Source organism: Choloepus didactylus, chromosome 21 (assembly GCF_015220235.1).
Source record: "Choloepus didactylus isolate mChoDid1 chromosome 21, mChoDid1.pri, whole genome shotgun sequence".
Taxonomy (NCBI): Eukaryota; Metazoa; Chordata; class Mammalia; order Pilosa; family Megalonychidae; genus Choloepus; species Choloepus didactylus.
Window position 1 is genome coordinate 36277377 of NC_051327.1, and position 17876 is coordinate 36295252.

Genomic DNA, 17876 nt, shown 5'->3' on the forward strand with positions numbered 1-17876 from the left:
TGGCCCTGTCTCTCTGGCTAAGCCAACTTGAAAGGTGAAATCACTGCCCTCCCCCCTACGTGGGATCAGACACCCAGGGGAGTGAATCTCCCTGGCAACGTGGAATATGACTCCCGGGGAGGAATGTAGACCCGGCATCGTGGGATGGAGAACATCTTCTTGACCAAAAGGGGGATGTGAAAGGAAATGAAATAAGCTTCAGTGGCAGAGAGATTCCAAAACGAGCCGAGAGATCACTCTGGTGGGCACTCTAACGCACACTTTAGACAACCTTTTTTAGGTTCTAAAGAATTGGGGTAGCTGGTGGTGGATACCTGAAACTATTAAACTACAACCCAGAACCCATGAATCTCGAAGACAGTTGTATAAAAATGTAGCTTATGAGGGGTGACAGTGGGATTGGGAATGCCATAAGGACCAAACTCCACTTTGTCTAGTTTATGGATGGATGTGTAGAAAAGTAGGGGAAGCAAACAAACAGACAAAGGTACCCAGTGTTCTTTTTTACTTCAATTGCTCTTTTTCACTCTAATTATTATTCTTGTTATTTTTGAGTGTGTGCTAATGAAGGTGTCAGGGATTGATTTAGGTGATGAATGTACAACTATGTAATGGTACTGTAAACAATCGAAAGTACAATTTGTTTTGTATGACTGCGTGGTATGTGAATATATCTCAATAAAATGATGATTAAAAAAAAAAAAAAAGAACCCTCCTAAAAAGAAAAAAAAAAATAATAATAATCTGTTCTGAGATTTCTTATAAAAACTTCCAACAAAGCAAACTTTAAAAAAAAAAAAAAAAAAAGCCTATATGGTAAATTACTGTTCTTGCTGCACCTATACAAATATCATGCTGAATTTAATCAAACCAGCCTTGTTTAATGATCAACAATAATCCTTCTTTGCGATTATCTTTGCTCAAAGGAGGGTGGCTGTAGAGAGAAACCGTGTGTTTCAGTAGAAAACTATAGGCATTCCTGCTGGTTATCAGATTTCAGCTTGCTCCTGTTCATTGTCTTCCTGCTGTCTTACACCTTTTGGTAAACTGCAGGTAATTGATGGTTCTGTGTCACACCTGTAAATTAAACTGCATCCCGTCTTCTTGCACATGTTGTCAACCCTTACCAATTTTTCAATTCTGGAGGTTTCCTTCAATCTCTGGCTACAAACTGATAATGAGATTTCCCCCACCCCAAATCAGGGCTCGTCACTTGGCACAGCTTAATGTACAGGCACATGGAACGCGGCTGGGGAGGAAAAGGAGGTTTTATTTATGCACCGACGGAGGGCAGGAGTCTTGATCAGCCGCCAAGCTGCCCACCTGTAGTGATCTTTCTTGTGGCTTTTATACAAGTTAGAGACAAAGAAAGTTAATCGTCTTGGATAGCATGTAATATTTAGCAGGTCTCTGGAGAACTTCATTAGTTTCTTATCACAGTTGTTTCCCACATCCCTTAGGATTACATTCCTTAAGATATGTGGTGCGTGGTGCCTTCTAGCTGGGGCTGTAAGGCTGAGAGAACACAAACAATAGTGGTTAACGTATAGCTTAACTAGTGCCTCTGTGACTGCGTGTACATCCTACGTTTTGCTTCTCTGTGAGACTAAATTTTTAAGTATGTAGCTTGCTTACAGTTTCAGAGTTACATTTAAAATCTAACACTACAAACTCTCCAAACTAACGTTTCCAATTTTTATCCCATCCTCCTGAGTGACCTGCCTGCCTAGATCCTTATCAGCTGGCTCTTTAAGCTGACCAAAAGGACAAATATTGTGTGAGCTAATCAATATGAACTAATTATAATTGTAAACTCATAGACATGAAATCTAGAATATAGGTGTTCTAGTTTGCTAATGCTGCCAGAATGCAAAACACCAGCAATGGACTGGCTTTTATAAAAGGAGGTTTATTTGGTTACGCAGTTATAGTCTTAAGGACACAAAGTGTCCATCAAGAAAGGGTACCTTCACTGGAGAAAGGTCATCGGCACCCAGAAAACCTTTGTTAGCTGGGAAGGCACGTGGCTGGTGTCTGCTTGCTCCTAGGTTACATTCCAAAATGGCATTCTCCAGAATGTCTGCATCAGCTTCCAAACAGCCGTCTTCAAAATGTCTGTCTCTGCTCCAGCTCACTGTGAGCTCCTTCTGTCTGAGCTTTTATAGGGCCCCAGTAAACTCATTGAGGTCCATACTGAATGGGTGGGGCCACACCTCCATGGAAATTATCCAATCAGAGTTATCACCTGCAGTTGGGTGGGTCACATCTCCATGGACACTGAACCAATAGGTTCCAACCCAATCCACGCCAATACGTCAGCCCCCACAAGAATGCATTAAAGAATATGGCTTTTTCTGGGGGACGTAATATATACAAACCAGCACAATAGGTTACCAGGAGGTAGAATCAGGCTAGAGAATGGAGAGCAGTTGTTAATATGTACAGAATTTTTAACTAGGTCGAACTTAAACATTTGGAAATGGATAGAGGTGACAGTAGCACGTTACTGTGAGTATAATTAACAGTGCGGAATTGTGGGTGAATGTGATGGAAAGGAGTTGTTTAGAGTCATGTTTGTCACCAGAAGGAAAGCTGAAGATTAAAACATGGGAATGCATAAAGCAGTGAATCTTGTGGTGCTTGATGATTATGCTTAATTGTATAATAAAAAAAATTCTTTCATGAACTAGAATAAATGTAGGATACTATTACAAGGAGTTAATAATCGAGTGGTATATGGGAAAAAATGTACCTATTGCAAACTATGGACTATAGTTAACATTAATATCTTAATATTCTTTCATCAGTAGTAACGAAGGTATCACACCAATACTAGGGGTCAATAATAAGGGGGTATAAGGGGTACAGGATATTTTGGGGGTTCTTTTTTATTTTTATTTTTATTTTTATTATTATTATTTTTGGAGTATTGAAAATGTTCTAAATTGTTCTAACATTGATTGTGGTGATGAATACCAACCATGTGATGATACGATGAGCCATTGATTTTATACTTTGGGTGGGCTGTATGGTGTTTGAATCTATCTCAGTAAAATTGCATTTAAAAGAAAGGCCGACCACTTGAACTATGACTACAGACAACATCACCAAGAAATCAACATCTTAGCTTCAACAACTGGGATGAGCAGCGCAGCATGATTGGAAGATTTTACTCTAAAACCCTGCTGACCCCTCGCATCAGATGATCCAACTGATTTTGCAGGAGCAACACCCACGGCAGTCTCTAGGAGACTGATTTAACCCTACTTTGCCCCACTCGGATCTTGGACCCCTCCGAACTTTTCAGCAATGAATGACTATCATTTGTCTCAACAACGGGGGTAGAACAGAGAAATTAAGAATTTACAAATGATTATGATTACTGAATCATTGTATAGATATTTTTTCTTTCTATATTTTAGACTAGGCAGAAGTTAATATCTGAAATTACTGAAACTCAACTAGTCTCAGCCCTGTTTATATTTACTACTGTAATTGTCATTCTAGCCTAGACTCAGCCCTTGTTTATACCTGAAATTGTAATGGTAACAACTCCACCTCCCCTTGTTTGAATCCATAAAAACCTAGAACTCCTTAGACTCAGGGAAACAGAATTTGGGGCCAACAGGACATCTGATCTCCTGCTTCGTGGTTAGCCATAAACTTGTCTCTCTTTGAAATCCTGGTGTCATGGATTGGCTGTTGAGCATGTCGGGTAGAGAACCCCACATTTTTTCAGTATCAATTTGGCAACTGGTGGGACAGTTTCCTAAGAAGCAAGGAATCCAACTGCTCGAAGCTCTGGAGCCCCAGCAGGACAGGTAAGCACGGCCATCGAGCGTTTTGCGCCACTAGACCCTTTCAGTCTAGAGGCTCCGTAGCTGAGTTTTCCTCTGTTCTGTCAGCACTCCAGGCCCTTGGCACCTTAAAAAGCTGCACAGAGACAGTTTCCAGCTCCAAATCCGGACATCTGACCAGGGGAGTGGGTCATCAAGGTAAAAGTGGGTCGGGAAGTTAGTATGGCAGTTCGAATCCCTTGGACCTGAGTTTGAGGCCCTGGGTCCAGCTTCCAGAATGATCCCCCTTTGCTCTGACCTCTACACTTTTCTGTTTTCTGGGTACCATTATGTATGGGGTCCGAGGCCCTGACCTGAGTTTGTCAAGTATACTCCTGGAAAATAAGTAATCCAATAATCAACTGGTATTTAATGAAATTAAGTGTATAATGCCTGTTTAACTGTTAATTTGTGTTACTTAAATATAGTGTTTAATGCCTGTTTAATTGTTAATTGGTGTGTTCAGTCTAATTATTAATTGGTGTGTAACATATAGTATTAAGTGTTTAAATTTGGTAATTAGTGTGTTACTGCATCTGTATTGTCCAAGTGTTCCTAATTGCTTACTGACTACCGAAATTCTTTTAAATGGGAAATTCTAATTCTAATAACATTACTGAATATAGACCTTTGGGCTATGTCTTGAAAAATTGGAAAGATTTTAGTTATGAGCCTATGGGGAGATAACAAGTTTATTTCCTGAAACACAGTCTGGCCTCAATATGATTTAGAATCAGGCGAGAAATGGCCTGAGAAAGGCTCTGTAGAATAGAACACGGTATTATTTCAATAGAATAGAACAGTTCTGCAAGAGAGAGCAGAATGGGATGAAATGATGTTATGTTCAACTCTCTATTTGTCTCTCCCAGCAATCAATGTTGATAAGAAAATGTAAAATTTTACCTGTAATGACTATTGGGAAAAGAAAAATGTTCTCCCTGATTCAAATTCAGAGGATCCAATAGAATCAATATTAACTCCTTCATCTGCTCCACCTGCACCCTATAAGCAAGAAGGAAAGAGATCAGGAAAGGGGAAGTTCCCCTACTCCCTCATCCTCTCTTCCTCCTCCTCTGGATCCCCCTTTATTGGTAAAAGGCTGGAGATAGAAATGGTCTCCCCCACCCCAAACCCCCCAGGGAACTCACCTGGGCCAGGACTGCACCCCAACACAGCAGCAGAGCCACCTGAAGACTTCTACCCCTCTGGCAAGTGCCTGCAGGGGAAGACGAACGGGGAGGCCCAAGAGGATTGGTAATATCCAAGCACACTAGAAAAGATGAAAAGGTAGGGTTCAAATTAGTAACTTTTCTGTTTCTCTGTGTCTGGTTTTTTGAGTGTCTTAACTTTCTATCTGTGTCTATTTGTGCAATGTATATTTTCCTATCTCCAGATGGTAATACCAAATTGGCAAACAAAAAATTCTTAAAAGAGCTCTCTTCGAATTGCTTTAAGATAAAAAAGCACATATATAGACTTACATATATTAATTAATTAATATATCTATTAATACTCCTGGAGTCCTAAAAAGAAAACACCCTCTAGGCACCAGCGTTCAAAGTCTTAGTAAACAAAAAGGACATTGGAAAGAAACCACTCTCTGAAATTTCCCGCAGGCAGCAAAAGGCTGCTTTGGGAAATGGCAAAGACACAGCTTTAAGCGAAATAGACCTACTAATTGCAAACAATTAAAGAAGAGCATAGGAACTCGCATCAACTCTCACCTTAGGGGTCTTAGATCCCACCACCCTCATTTACAATTTTCAAAACCAGGCCTCATTCTTTCCTTCTCACCTATCCCTGCCCCAAGGGCCTCTTAAACTTTGGCTGAATATGAATGAATCAACTAAGACGGCTATGGGGGAAGGGTTGGGTACAGAAAGATGGGGGAGAGTGGGCTTGGTTTAGAATTCTTTCCACTGGGATTGGAGATTAGAAATGGTAGGCACAGAAGACATGTTGGGAAATAGACCATGTTTGTTCTGAGAGAATTCCCCAATTAAATTTTTTCCCAGTAATACCTTTGCAACGGTAACCACAATAAACAAATTATTATTATTCAAATATACATAGGCTTGGGATAGGGGTAATGAAATAAGATCTGACTGCCAAATTTCAGTAAGTAAAAGAAAATGTCCTTGAGAGCTGTGGAAAAGTTTTCCTGGATTTATGCTTGGGGCAAATTAAACAATTGTATATATTCCAGAGTTTGATACTTTTGAGATTGTTTATAATTTTATGATATAATGACAACAAAGAGATTTTTTAACTTCCAATAGAAAAAGGCAAACAGCTGCAAAAATGCAGCGACACAGATGTGGTCCTCTCTCTCTAGCTAAGCCAACTTGAAAGGTGAAATCACTGCCCTCCCCCCTACGTGGGACCAGACACCCAGGGGAGTGAATCTCCCTGGCAATGTAGAATATGACTCCCGGGGAGGAATGTAGACCTGGCATCGTGGGATGGAGAACATCTTCTTGACCAAAGGGGGGATGTGAAAGGAAATGAAATAAGCTTCAGTGGCAGAGAGATTCCAAAAGGAGCCGAGAGGTCACTCTGGTGGGCACTCTTATGCACAATATAGACAACCCTTTTTGGGTTCTAAAGAATTGGGGTAGCTGGTGGTGGATACCTGAAACTATCAAACTACAACCCAGAACCCATGAATCTCGAAGACAATTGTATAAAAATGGAGCTTATGAGGGGTGACAGTGGGATTGGGAAAGTCATAAGGACCACACTCCACTTTGTCTAGTTTATGGATGGATGAGTAGAAAAATAGGGGAAGGAAACAAACAAACAAACAGACAAAGGTACCCAGTGTTCTTTTTTACTTCAATTGCTCTTTTTCACTTTAATTATTATTCTTGTTATTTGTGTGTGTGTGCTAATGAAGGTGTCAGGGATTGATTTAGGTGATGAAAGTACAACTATGTAATGGTACTGTGAACAATCGAATGTACGATTTGTTTTGTATGACTGCGTGGTATGTGAATATATCTCAATAAAATGAAGATTAAAAAAAAAACGCAGCGACAAAATTGAAGACCAACCAGGTTATATACAAAGAGCACAGCATCTCAGGATTTAGAGATAACTATTATAACTCAGGAATAGATGTGACTGCTGTAAGAGCTTACAATCAAAGGACCATGACAATAAGTTTCTCCCTGATAAGCTGTGCCTTAAGATTCAGTTCTCAGCGTTTACACATTATAGTTAATCCATATCAGTGAGGCATTATAATGTTTGTCCTCTCATTTCTAGCGTGCTTCACTCAAAATGCTGTACTCAAGGTCCATTCACCTAGACGCATGTCTCAGAGCTTCATTCCTTCTTGTAGCTGCTCTATATTCTGTTGTATGCATACACCACAGTTCACCATTGTGTTCAACCGTCCGTGTACTCTTAGGCCACCTCTATCCATTGCAAATAGTGAATCCTGCCACCATATATACCAGTGTGTAAATGTCCACTTGTGTCCCTGCTCTCCGATCTTCCAAGTATATACCTCATTCTGAGGTTGTAGGACCTTGCAGCCCCCACATACCTGGTTTCTTGTGGATCCACCATCCTGTCCTCCAGATAGGCTACACTACTCTACTTCCCCACCACCAGTGAATACATTCATCTCTCTCTCCAAGTTCTCTCCAGCACTTGTGTCCCTTTGTTTATTTTTTTCCCTGCAATTTTATAGGGATATATTCAAATACCATAAAATCATCCACAGTGTACAGTCCTTCATAGCATCATCATATGGTTGTGCATTCATCACCACCATTAGCACTTACACATGTTCATTACTCAAAAAAAGAATTGAAACAAAAGAATAATAAAAAGGATAAAAGGAAAAGTAAAAATAAAATAAAATACAGCAATAAGGTCAGTCAACAACAGCACTACTAAGAATCCCGTACCCCTCCACTACACACCTCTCTCAGACATTCAGCTTTGGTATATTGCCCCATCACATTTAATGGGAGCATACTACAATGTTACTGTTAACCCCAGACTCCAGTTGCATTGGTTATATGCTTTCCCCCACTACCCTCCCCTTTTCAACATCCCTCAAGGATACCGTTCATCTGTTCTCCCCCATGTAAAAACATTTTTACACTCATGTATTTAGTCACCATCACTGACCACTCTAGGTTTCTCCAAGCTACACAGTCCCAGTCTTTATCATCCATCCTTCCCTCTGGTATCACACATGCCCCCAGCCCTCCTCCCTCAACCTCACTCACAGACATCCTTGCTCAGTGCATCTACAATACTGTGCCACCATCACACAGCACTGCACTCTCCATTTCTGGATCTACACAGTCAATCCTATTGAACATTCTATAATGCTTCAGGATCAAATGCCTGATCTCTACCAACTTTCTGTCTCCTGATAACCTGTGTCCTCAGTTTCAACTCTCAAAATTTGTTCATTAATGTTAGTTCATATTACTGAGACCAGACAGTATTTGTCCTTTTGTTTCTGGCTAAGTTCGCTCAACATAACATCCTTAAGGTTCATCCACATTATTACATGTTCCATGACTTTGTTCTGTCTTACAGTTGCATAATATTCCATTGCACATATATACCACAGTTTGTTTATCCACTTGTCCGTTGATGGACATCTGGACCGTTTCCGTCTCTTGGCAATCATGAATAATGCCACTATAAACATCAGTTTACACATGTTTGTTCGTGTCTTAGCTTTCAGTTCCTCTGGGTATACACCTAGTAACGGGATTGCTGGATCATATGGCTATTCTATACTTAGCTTTCTGAGGAACTGCTACGCTGCCTTCCAGAGTGGTTGCACCATTCTACATTCCCACCAACAGTGAATAAGTGTGCCTCTTTCTCCACATCCTCTCCAGCACTTGTCATTTTCTGTTTTTTGGATAATGGCCATTCTGGTGGGTGTGAGATATCTCATTGTGGTTTCGATTTGCATTTCCCTGATAGCCAGTGAAATTAAACATCTTTTCATATGTTTTTGAGCCATTTGTATTTCCTCTTCATAAAAGTGTCTATCCATGTCTTTTACCCATTGGGTTGTTTGTTTTTCTCTTGTTGAACTGTAGGATTTCCTTACATATTCTGGACATTAAACCCTTATCTGATATGAGGTTTCCAAATATTGTCTCCCATTGTGTAGGCTGCCTTTTTACTTTTGTGACAAAGTCCTTTGATGTACAAAAGTATTTAATTTTGAGGAAATCCCATTTATCTATTTCTTCTTTGATTGCTCATGCTTTGGGTGTAAGGTCTAGGAAACCACTTCTTATCACTAGATCCTTAAGATATTGCCCTACATTTTCTTCTAAAAGTCTTATGATCTTAGCACTAATGTTTAGACCCTTAATCCATTTTGAGGTAATTTTTGCATAAGGTGTCAGAGAGGAGTCCTCTTTCATTCCTTTGGGTATGGATATCCAGTTCTGCAAATACCATTTATTGAAGAGGCTGCTCTGTCCCAGTTGCTTTGGCTTGAGTGCCTTATCAAACATTAATTGTCCATAGATGAGAGCAGACCCCTGAACTTTAAAGGGGCCTCCCACATAATAAGCCACTTCAGCATACAGTATCCTCAGCTCTACTGTCCAATCACACCAACATTTCATCCCACTTCCCCACACCCAGTTCTTTGCTTTCTATAAAAGAAAACCCCTTTTTGCTTATTAACCCTTGAGACATGGCATCACAGCCCAAGAGGGCTTTTGTAGCCAAAGGACTAAAGAAAGCACTGGACATGTTCTGTGACATGAGGTTTTATTATAGGGCTTACCTACAGGGTGGGTGTTGTGGTGTGCGCGAGTTAAAGTTTGAGAATGCCAAACGAAATTTAAAGAGCCTTTATTAGCCTGCCGGCGACTGCCCACTGTCACTCCACACAGGGAATTCAGTGAGCAGCCCCGGCCCCAGTGTGCTGAAGACTTATATAGGCAAAAACCACATCCTGGAAACGCAAGCAAGCTATTTTGACAGAAGCAGAGCTGGCGGTTAGTTATTGGTTACTTAGGGCGTTTTAGCAGAGCTGGCATTTAGTTATTGGTTACTTAGGGAGTTTTAGCAGAGCTGGCATTTAGTTATTGGAAGTCTTAAGAAAAAAATTTACTTGGAACCGGTGCAGTAGTTGATTGTGAAAAGGGTCACGCTTGGCTAATGCGTACAACTGCAGTTTCGCCTCCCCTAACGGTAGAGTTTCACTTCCTTTGAACAGTACAATTTCACCCCCTCCTTCTCATGGCCTAATGCTGTTTACAACATTTCCTCTTTGCAGATGTTACAGGTTAAGGGAAGGGCCCCACTTCAGTGGGGAAGTCGAGCCATGTTGCCCTGAAATCAGGAGCTTCTCTGAATGGATCCAGGAGCTGCTCTGAATGGTAGTGTGTTCAGAGCACAATGTGGAAACAGTCCACACTTTGGGGGGCTGAATAAGCTGGTTATGAGGGCTCAACATTCCAGTGGGTATGAGAGCATAAGGCAGGGAGCAGGGTCATGCAACGTAGGGAGGGATTGATTGTAATCAACAGGGAGGAGGGAGGATTATAGAGATAACAGTATCTCAGGGAGTCTCAGGGAGGAGGTAGTTTCGGGTATAGGTTACAGTTAGCATCTGATATTATGAGGAGAATAGGTCAAACCTCAGCTGTCCTTGGTCAAGCAAAATGCTGTGTGCAGTTCTCAAGACACTCGGGGGCCAGGGCTCCCACACAGGGGTAGGTCATTCTCCCTATTGCTAAAGCCCCCTCCCACTGTTCCAACAGCCTCTCTCACCCTTTGTGGTAATCCTTTTAAATAAAGTCTGTCCTTGCCACATCTGGATTTTTTATTTGATGAGGTAACAGAGCAAATTATAAGGAAATTCTGGAATACATTTTCTCTGGTATATTTATATATTTACAGAAGTAATACATGACTACACTCCTATGAACTTTTAAAAAGATATCCAAGTACATAGAATTAAAAATTAGATTTCCTTTCTCTCCACCCTTCTCCACCCCCTCATCCCCCATCCCCACTTCTCTCTTCAGAAGTGACCTTGATTTTTTTCCCTACTGTTGCAGCCCAAGAGGGCTATGCCAGTCCAGAGGCCAAAGAAGACAATGAGCATTTTCAGATACATGAACTTTTATTCAGGGCTTACTTACGGGATGAGAAGTCATGGAGAGATCATGGCGGCTCTCTCAGGCTGGGCAGGCACCGCGTTCGCAGGGAAGACGACCAAGTGATGCAAAAAGGGCAGAAAGCCTTTTATAAGGGTTTAAGACAAAGGCCCTTCTAAGGGTGGGGGGAGCACAGATGCAGGAACAGGTCACTCTGACCTGGGGGGTGGTGCAGGAAGGACTAGAATAACACTTGAACAATTACATTTTGCTCTTGTTGTGAGACTAAGAGCCTGTCACTTCCTGCCTGCTTGCATTAAGTTGCATTTTAAGGTCAATTTACCCTTTTTTTCTTTACTGGCTTAGAAAGACAATAGGTTAAACATTTAGCTGCCTAGGTCATGCAGTCTGCTGTGCACCAAAGATCTGCAGGCCTGTTTTGATCAGGCCATGGGTTGCTGTACCTACATTTTGAGAAACAAAGACAGAAGTAGTTGGACAGGTTGGGTGATGTCGCCTGGCTTCCCTGGTCTTTTACAAACTCTTCAAGTTCTAACTGAGATTGATAATCTCCCACAGGTGAAAGCTCTCAGGGCCTTGGGGGCCTTTTATTTTATGAGGACTCTTATTTATTTATAAGGACTTCTTTTATCTGAAAATCAAATTGTCCCAAACTTACCGGCCATAAACTCAACCAGCAGACCAAGAAGACATGTGACTGAAGGGGAGAGTTGATGAAGATTTCTGGGCTTGTGTACGTGAATCCTGCAGAACAAAGGAGACCAGGGTGTCTCACTCCCCGCCCCTTCCCCTCCCTTCCACTCCCCTCCCCCTTCTCCACGAAAGGACTCTTCCTGGCCAATCTCACACACGCCAAGGCTTCAGTGACCACATTGGTGATAATGACTCTGTCCTGGAATCGCCCTTATAGCCAACTGCATCCTGATATTTCTTAGTGTGATATTTCCAGTGTGCTACCACTGCCTGAACAGAAGCCTGAGTATAGAATCATCCTGGATTTCGCCCCCTTCCTGGCTGCCCACAGCGAATCAATGGCCAAGTCCGGTGGCTCTTAAATCCAGAGCTGCCCAGCCAGCAGGTGCCACACACTGGTGGGTCTCGGGCCAGGTTAGGTGGGTTGAGATATTAACTCACTCAGCCCTTGGCTGGGTGGGGGAGGTTCAGGGCAGATCCCCCAGGGCCAGTGGCCTCCAGTGGAGAGCAACCCCCCTCCTAGTACCCCAAAATGGGGGACAAATAGTATCATTGTTCTGCGGGCTCCGCACTGCTACCAGGAGGTCTGCAGGCCCCAGCCACCCACCAGACCTCCTGTCTGCCTCCAGCTGTCTGGTCCACTCCGTGCCCCAAATGGGAGCCAAGGATCTTCCCCCTGAGCAAACACTTCCCTTTCTCCCCCATAATCCCCAGGATAACCTTCTTGCTCATAGCCTAGGATATCAGGTCACCAGGCTCTTTATCCTCTCACCATTGTGCTTTCTAGGCACAATGCCCCTGCCCCCCTCTGCTTTCTAGGCAGGCCAAACTTCAGGTCTATCATCCCTTAAATGCAATTCCAAAATCAAAATCCAAAATGATTTTGAAAACTGAAAGTTTGCTTTTTCTTCTTCTTCTTCTCCTCCTCCTTGCAGCAAATTCACTTGGTGGCAAAACCTGCCTTGAGGCTGTTTATGGTCTTCATCTGTGGCACTCAGTGAGCATATTTATACATTTTTCTAGGATTTGTTATACACTGGATTACCCACTGGGAATGTTACAAACAATATGGTATAGGTACTGTATAATCATTCAAAAATAAAAAATTCTGAATTCTGAATTCAGAATACAGCTCACTGCAAGGATTATGCAGAAGGGATTGTGGACCAGTAGCAGATATTAGAATTGGAGGGGGATGTTAGGTCTGGAGTCGTTCAAGAATCCACACAACACAGAGAGTCAAAGTATAGAGTTTATTAGAGGAAGAAAGCGGGTGGGAGACGGCGGGAAAGAAAGAAAATGGCTCCAAGCTCCCTGCTGGGAGCTGCATTTTTCAATGTAAAAGGGAACCCACACTGGGAAGGGTGCCTGCTGTGGTGTTCGGTCCCTCGACTGGGTAAGTGCCTATCAATTTTTGGGCTGATTGGTTGCTAGGGTTCTGACACATTATTCTTCTTAGAAAAGCAGCTGCGTTATCTGTCTAAGGAGAGCAGGCCTTTCTGGTTGTTCATCTTATGGATGTATCTGACCTTGTCTTACCCACCTTTTGGGGTTGAGGCACCACTGTGGCTGGAACAGCCTTGAACAGCCTTCCTTCTTTAGTTTATGGGGCACCTGTTTTCTGTGAGATAAGCTGCAGGGCCCCTGGGTCAGAAACTCCTTCTACATGTTAGTTTCTTCTTCTGGGATCTAATGTGGGGGGGGTCCTAGAATGCCCACCCCACCTCCACCCTTTTCACCCATCTAACACACTCAGTCATTATTGCTGCATAACACACCATCCCCAAACGTAACGGGTTAAAACCACAATTGTTTATTTAGCCCCCAAATCTGTAGTTTGGTCAGGGTCCTCCAGGGTCAGCATGTCTCTGCTCCACACGGCACTAGATGGCAAGGCTCGGATGGGGACTGGAGGATCCATTTTCAAGGTGGTGTTCACACGGCCGGCAAGTCGGGGCTGGCTGTCTCCTCCTGGCCTTCCCCCAGGGCCGTACAGGCTTCCCCAGAGCATGACTACCAGGTTCCCAGGGTGAGTGCCTGCAGTGGGATGGAAGGTTCACTGAGGCCCAGTCTGAGGACTCCCCAACACCAGAGGATGGCCATTCCCCACACGAGCAACGAAAAATCCCCATCCCGACGGCTCGATTGCTCCCACTGAGGTTCAGTGGATACTCAGCAGGCTGTCAGCCCCAGTCAAGTCACGTTAAAGCAAGGTGGCTTTATTGCTCACAGAGCAACGGCCACAGAAGTAGCAGGGATCTATCCACCATGGCCAGTTCCAGGGGAAGTTCTCTGACACAGAAAGGTGGGTGACACGTAGAACTCTGCATGCCCCACTTTGCATCAGAGAGAAGTGACCCTGAGCCCCCGTGGTATAGCTCACTTTAGACCCACGGGTGGGGAATTTCTAGCCACTGTTCATATTGTGCATGGTCTTTGCAGAGTTTCCACCCTGAGTCACAGCTGAGGCCCTGCAAGGTTAGGCAGTTCCTGCACTAAGCTTCTCTGCCACACCTACAAGCATCAGGTATCACATCACAGGGCCACTGGTGTTTTTTTGTTTTTTGTTTGTTTCCAGGAACTGCCTGAAGCTAACCTGCAGGGGGATTGGGGAGTGTGGCAACCCATGGCCTGAGCAAAACAGGCTGCAGATCTTTGGTGCACAGCAGTCTGCATGACCTAGGCAGCTAAATGTTTAACCTATTGTCTTTGTAAGCCAGTAAAGAAAAAAAGGGTAAATTGACCTTAAAATGTAACTTCATGGGAAGAAGGCAGGAGGTGAGAGGCTCTTAGTCTCACAAAAAGAGCAAAATGTAATTGTTCAAGTGTTATTCTAGTCCTTCCTGCACCACCCCCCAGGTCAGAGTGACCTGTTCCTGCATCTGTGCTCCCCCCACCCTTAGGAAGACCTTTGTCTTAAACCCTTATAAAAGGCCTTCTGTCCTCTTTGTATCACTTGGTTGTCTTCCCTGCGAATGCGATGCCTGCCCGGCCTGAGAGAGCCGTCATGATCTCTCCACGACTTCTCACCCTGTAGGTGAGCCCTGAATAAAAGTTCATGTATCAGTAAATGTTGATTGTCTTCTTTCGCCTTTGGACTGGCATGGCCCTCATGGGCTGCGACAGGGAGGGGGGTCTAGGACAGGGGGAGCAGCGAGTGTGTCCTAGACCACCCAGCAGCTTTCCAAGGGACAGGAAGTGAAGCTGCCCATTTCTAAAGCTTGGACCCAGAAACTGGCACAGCAACTCTTCCACTTTATGCAAGTGGTCAAGGAGCCACAAATCAGTAGCCACAGGTCTGGGTGGGACAGGGGTCAAAGAATCCCGGGGCCTCGTTTCAAAACTGCCACATACCCCTACTCATTTTCCAAGTAGCAGCTGCAACCCCATTCCTTCTTGAAACAGTGCAAAGGGCCCCTCCTTTGTGTTTACTTACAGCATGGGTGTAGACAGAATTTCCTTTTCTAAATCAACTTTGGGGTATAACTTATAACAATAAAATGCCTTTTTTAAGTGTACAGTTTCATGGGTTTTGACAAATGTACACACCTGGCTCATCACCACCACAATCAAGATATTACCCCCAAAATTTCCCTCATTCCTTGTTTAAGGAGATACCATAAAGAGGCCTGTTGCAGAATCTTTTTTTTTTTGAGGGGGAGGGAGGAAAAGGGGAGGTGCAAGTTAAGAAAAACTGCTGGTAGAATCCACTCTTCTGGGTTAAGGAAGTAGATGTAATCCTGTATTTATTAGCTACCGCTAACCACAAAAGTTCGGTAGTTTCGAGCATTCCTACTACACAAGTTGGGTAAAGTGAGCTCTGACAAGTGAGTCCCCACCACTGTGGCAACAATGCAAATCAGGTCCTATTTCTGCCTGAAGAACTCCAATGGCTTTCCAATGACCTTCGAATAAAATCCAAATTCCTTGCCTCAAATATTACAGAGCCCACCGTGACGCGGCCCCCGGGACCTACTCTGCCACAGTCGCATGGCCTTCCTTCAGCTCCTCAGACACTCAGAGTGCGTGCCCACCTCGGGGCATTTGCACGTCTCACTTTGAATGCCACCTCCTTGGAGAGGTTATCCCGGAACTCCCAATCCAAATACATTTGCCTCTTAAGATACTGATATTAGAACAAAAGGCCCCACGGCTGACCTGGGAACACAGACCAGTCTGGATCTCACATCTTCTGTCTAGAGTTCCTCTACTGCGTGTTTTCATGGTGCGCTTTGTGTCTTAGTGCTAAGGATGATGTTGTATTAGTGAAATGGAGGCTGCGACACGTCAGGCAAACTTAGCACTGACCATGCTGTACTGAAAATGTCTATTTACTTATTGTGCCAGTTTGGATCTCTTATGTCCCCCAAAATGCCATGTTCTTTGATGCAATCTTGTGGGGGCAAATGTATTTGTGCTGATGAGATTGGAATTCTTTGATTGAGTGTTTCCATGGAGATGTGACTCAATCTACTGTGAGTAAAACATTTGATTGGATAATTTCCCCCACCCATTCAGGGTGGGTGTTAATTGGATCGCTTGAGTACTTTAAAAAGAGCCACACAGGCCCAGAAGCAAAGCAGCTATGAGTGACATTCTGCAGAGGAACTGAGACATTTTGAAGACGGCGGTTGAAAGTGGGCTTTTGCTCCGGAGAAGCTAAGAGAGGACAAACGCTCCAAGAGCAACATTTTGAAGAACCCACAGGAACTGAGAGAGGAACTAGAACACAACCCGGGATCAGCAGATGCCAACCATGTGCCTTCCCAGTGTAGAGAGGTTTTCCTGGATGCCACTAGCCTCCTTCGATGAAGGTACCCAATTGTTGATGTGTTACCTTGGCCACTTTATGGCCTTAAGACTGTAACTGTGTAACCAAATAAACCCCCTTTATAAATCCAATCCATTTCTAGTGTTTTGCTTAATGGCAGCACTGGCAAACCAGAACACTTATCCTTGTTAATTTCTATGACAAATCCCAGGGGGCACTGTCAAAGAAAGAACTGCACCAGGAAATGTGAAATAGGCAAGGACGACTTTATTCCGGGGCAGCTACAGCAGGGGAGAGTAGAGCTCCATGGAAACAAAGGACAGTGGCCTTTTAAGGGCTGGGTGTGGGCAAGAGGAAAAGCACTGAAACTAATGGCAGGGAGGACCACTGGCCTGGGCCAGAGATTTACTGAGCCCACATTCAGGACCACTAGGTTTGCAATGCTTTCCTTTGCCATAATTAGGCGCCTGGAGTCTGTAAGGGCTGGGAGGGAGGAGGAGGGAGATAAGGAGCTACTCAGTTGGGAGTCTGGGTCTGAATTTTTCCTTTTGTTTTTTCCCCCTGCAGTCCAAATTGTTTTTCTCTGCATTCCCACAGCTGCAAGATTAGTTTCAAAGTAATCAGGAACAGGGAGGGAGTGGGAGGGGGCACAGAGAGTACGGCTGGTAGCATGGCCAAGGGAAAGAAAACCTACGTTGGCCAGCAGGGGACTGGGGCTTGTTCCCTGTGGCTCAGGTATACTGTGCGTGCTCAGTAAATATATGTTGAATGAATGCATGAAGAAATTCAAACTGTGGGCATCTTATCACACCTCCCTTCTCAACACCCTCAACTCCCTTCCTACCCTACTCAGCAAGGGTTAATGGAACTGCTCCCAACCAGTTAGTAACATTTTTCCTAATCTGTAACTTCATGACTTTTCCTCTTTCTTATTGAGCTTGTTTTCCAGGCAGCAAGGGAAAGTTACAGCTCCTACCTTCTCATATATTCAGAAGAAACTTGGTACCCTGCAACAAAAGTTACTGTTTCTTCATCCTTTGCAGCACCTGCTAAAGCCGGTTCTGACCAGCTCTAGCCAGGAGGGCATGCACAATCAGGAAAAACCCTGACCTAAAGTTACCTTTGCCTACTTATAATAGCATAAATCACACCTACAGAGCAGGCTAAGCCTACTTCCTTAATTGCATGAATAGCATGATTTGGAGCTGCACATGCTCCACTTAAGCCTGACTTTCCCTCTATCACCTCACCTTATCCTAAACCACCCCCTAGCCCCCATACCTGAAACTATAAATATCTCAAAACTCTTCAACTTGGGGAGACTGATCTGAGGCTTGCCTTCAGTCTCCTTGCTGGTGGACTACACAATAAACCCTTCCTCGTCTTGGAATCCTTGTGTTGTAGCATTGACTTCTGTGTGCAGCAGGGAAATGAGGCCACTTTGGGCAA

The 17876-nt window shown here is 43.7% G+C and overlaps 1 long non-coding RNA gene across 1 annotated transcript; it reads right to left on the reverse strand.

Moving 5' to 3' along the window:
- Positions 1 to 833: 833 nt before the first annotated feature.
- LOC119518124 lies at positions 834 to 11171 on the reverse strand. Its single transcript, XR_005213671.1, has 4 exons — positions 10988 to 11171; positions 4985 to 5106; positions 4740 to 4838; positions 834 to 1515 (listed from the first exon to the last, which is right to left on the reverse strand). It is a non-coding gene; the product is annotated as an uncharacterized LOC119518124 (long non-coding RNA).
- Positions 11172 to 17876: the final 6705 nt, after the last annotated feature.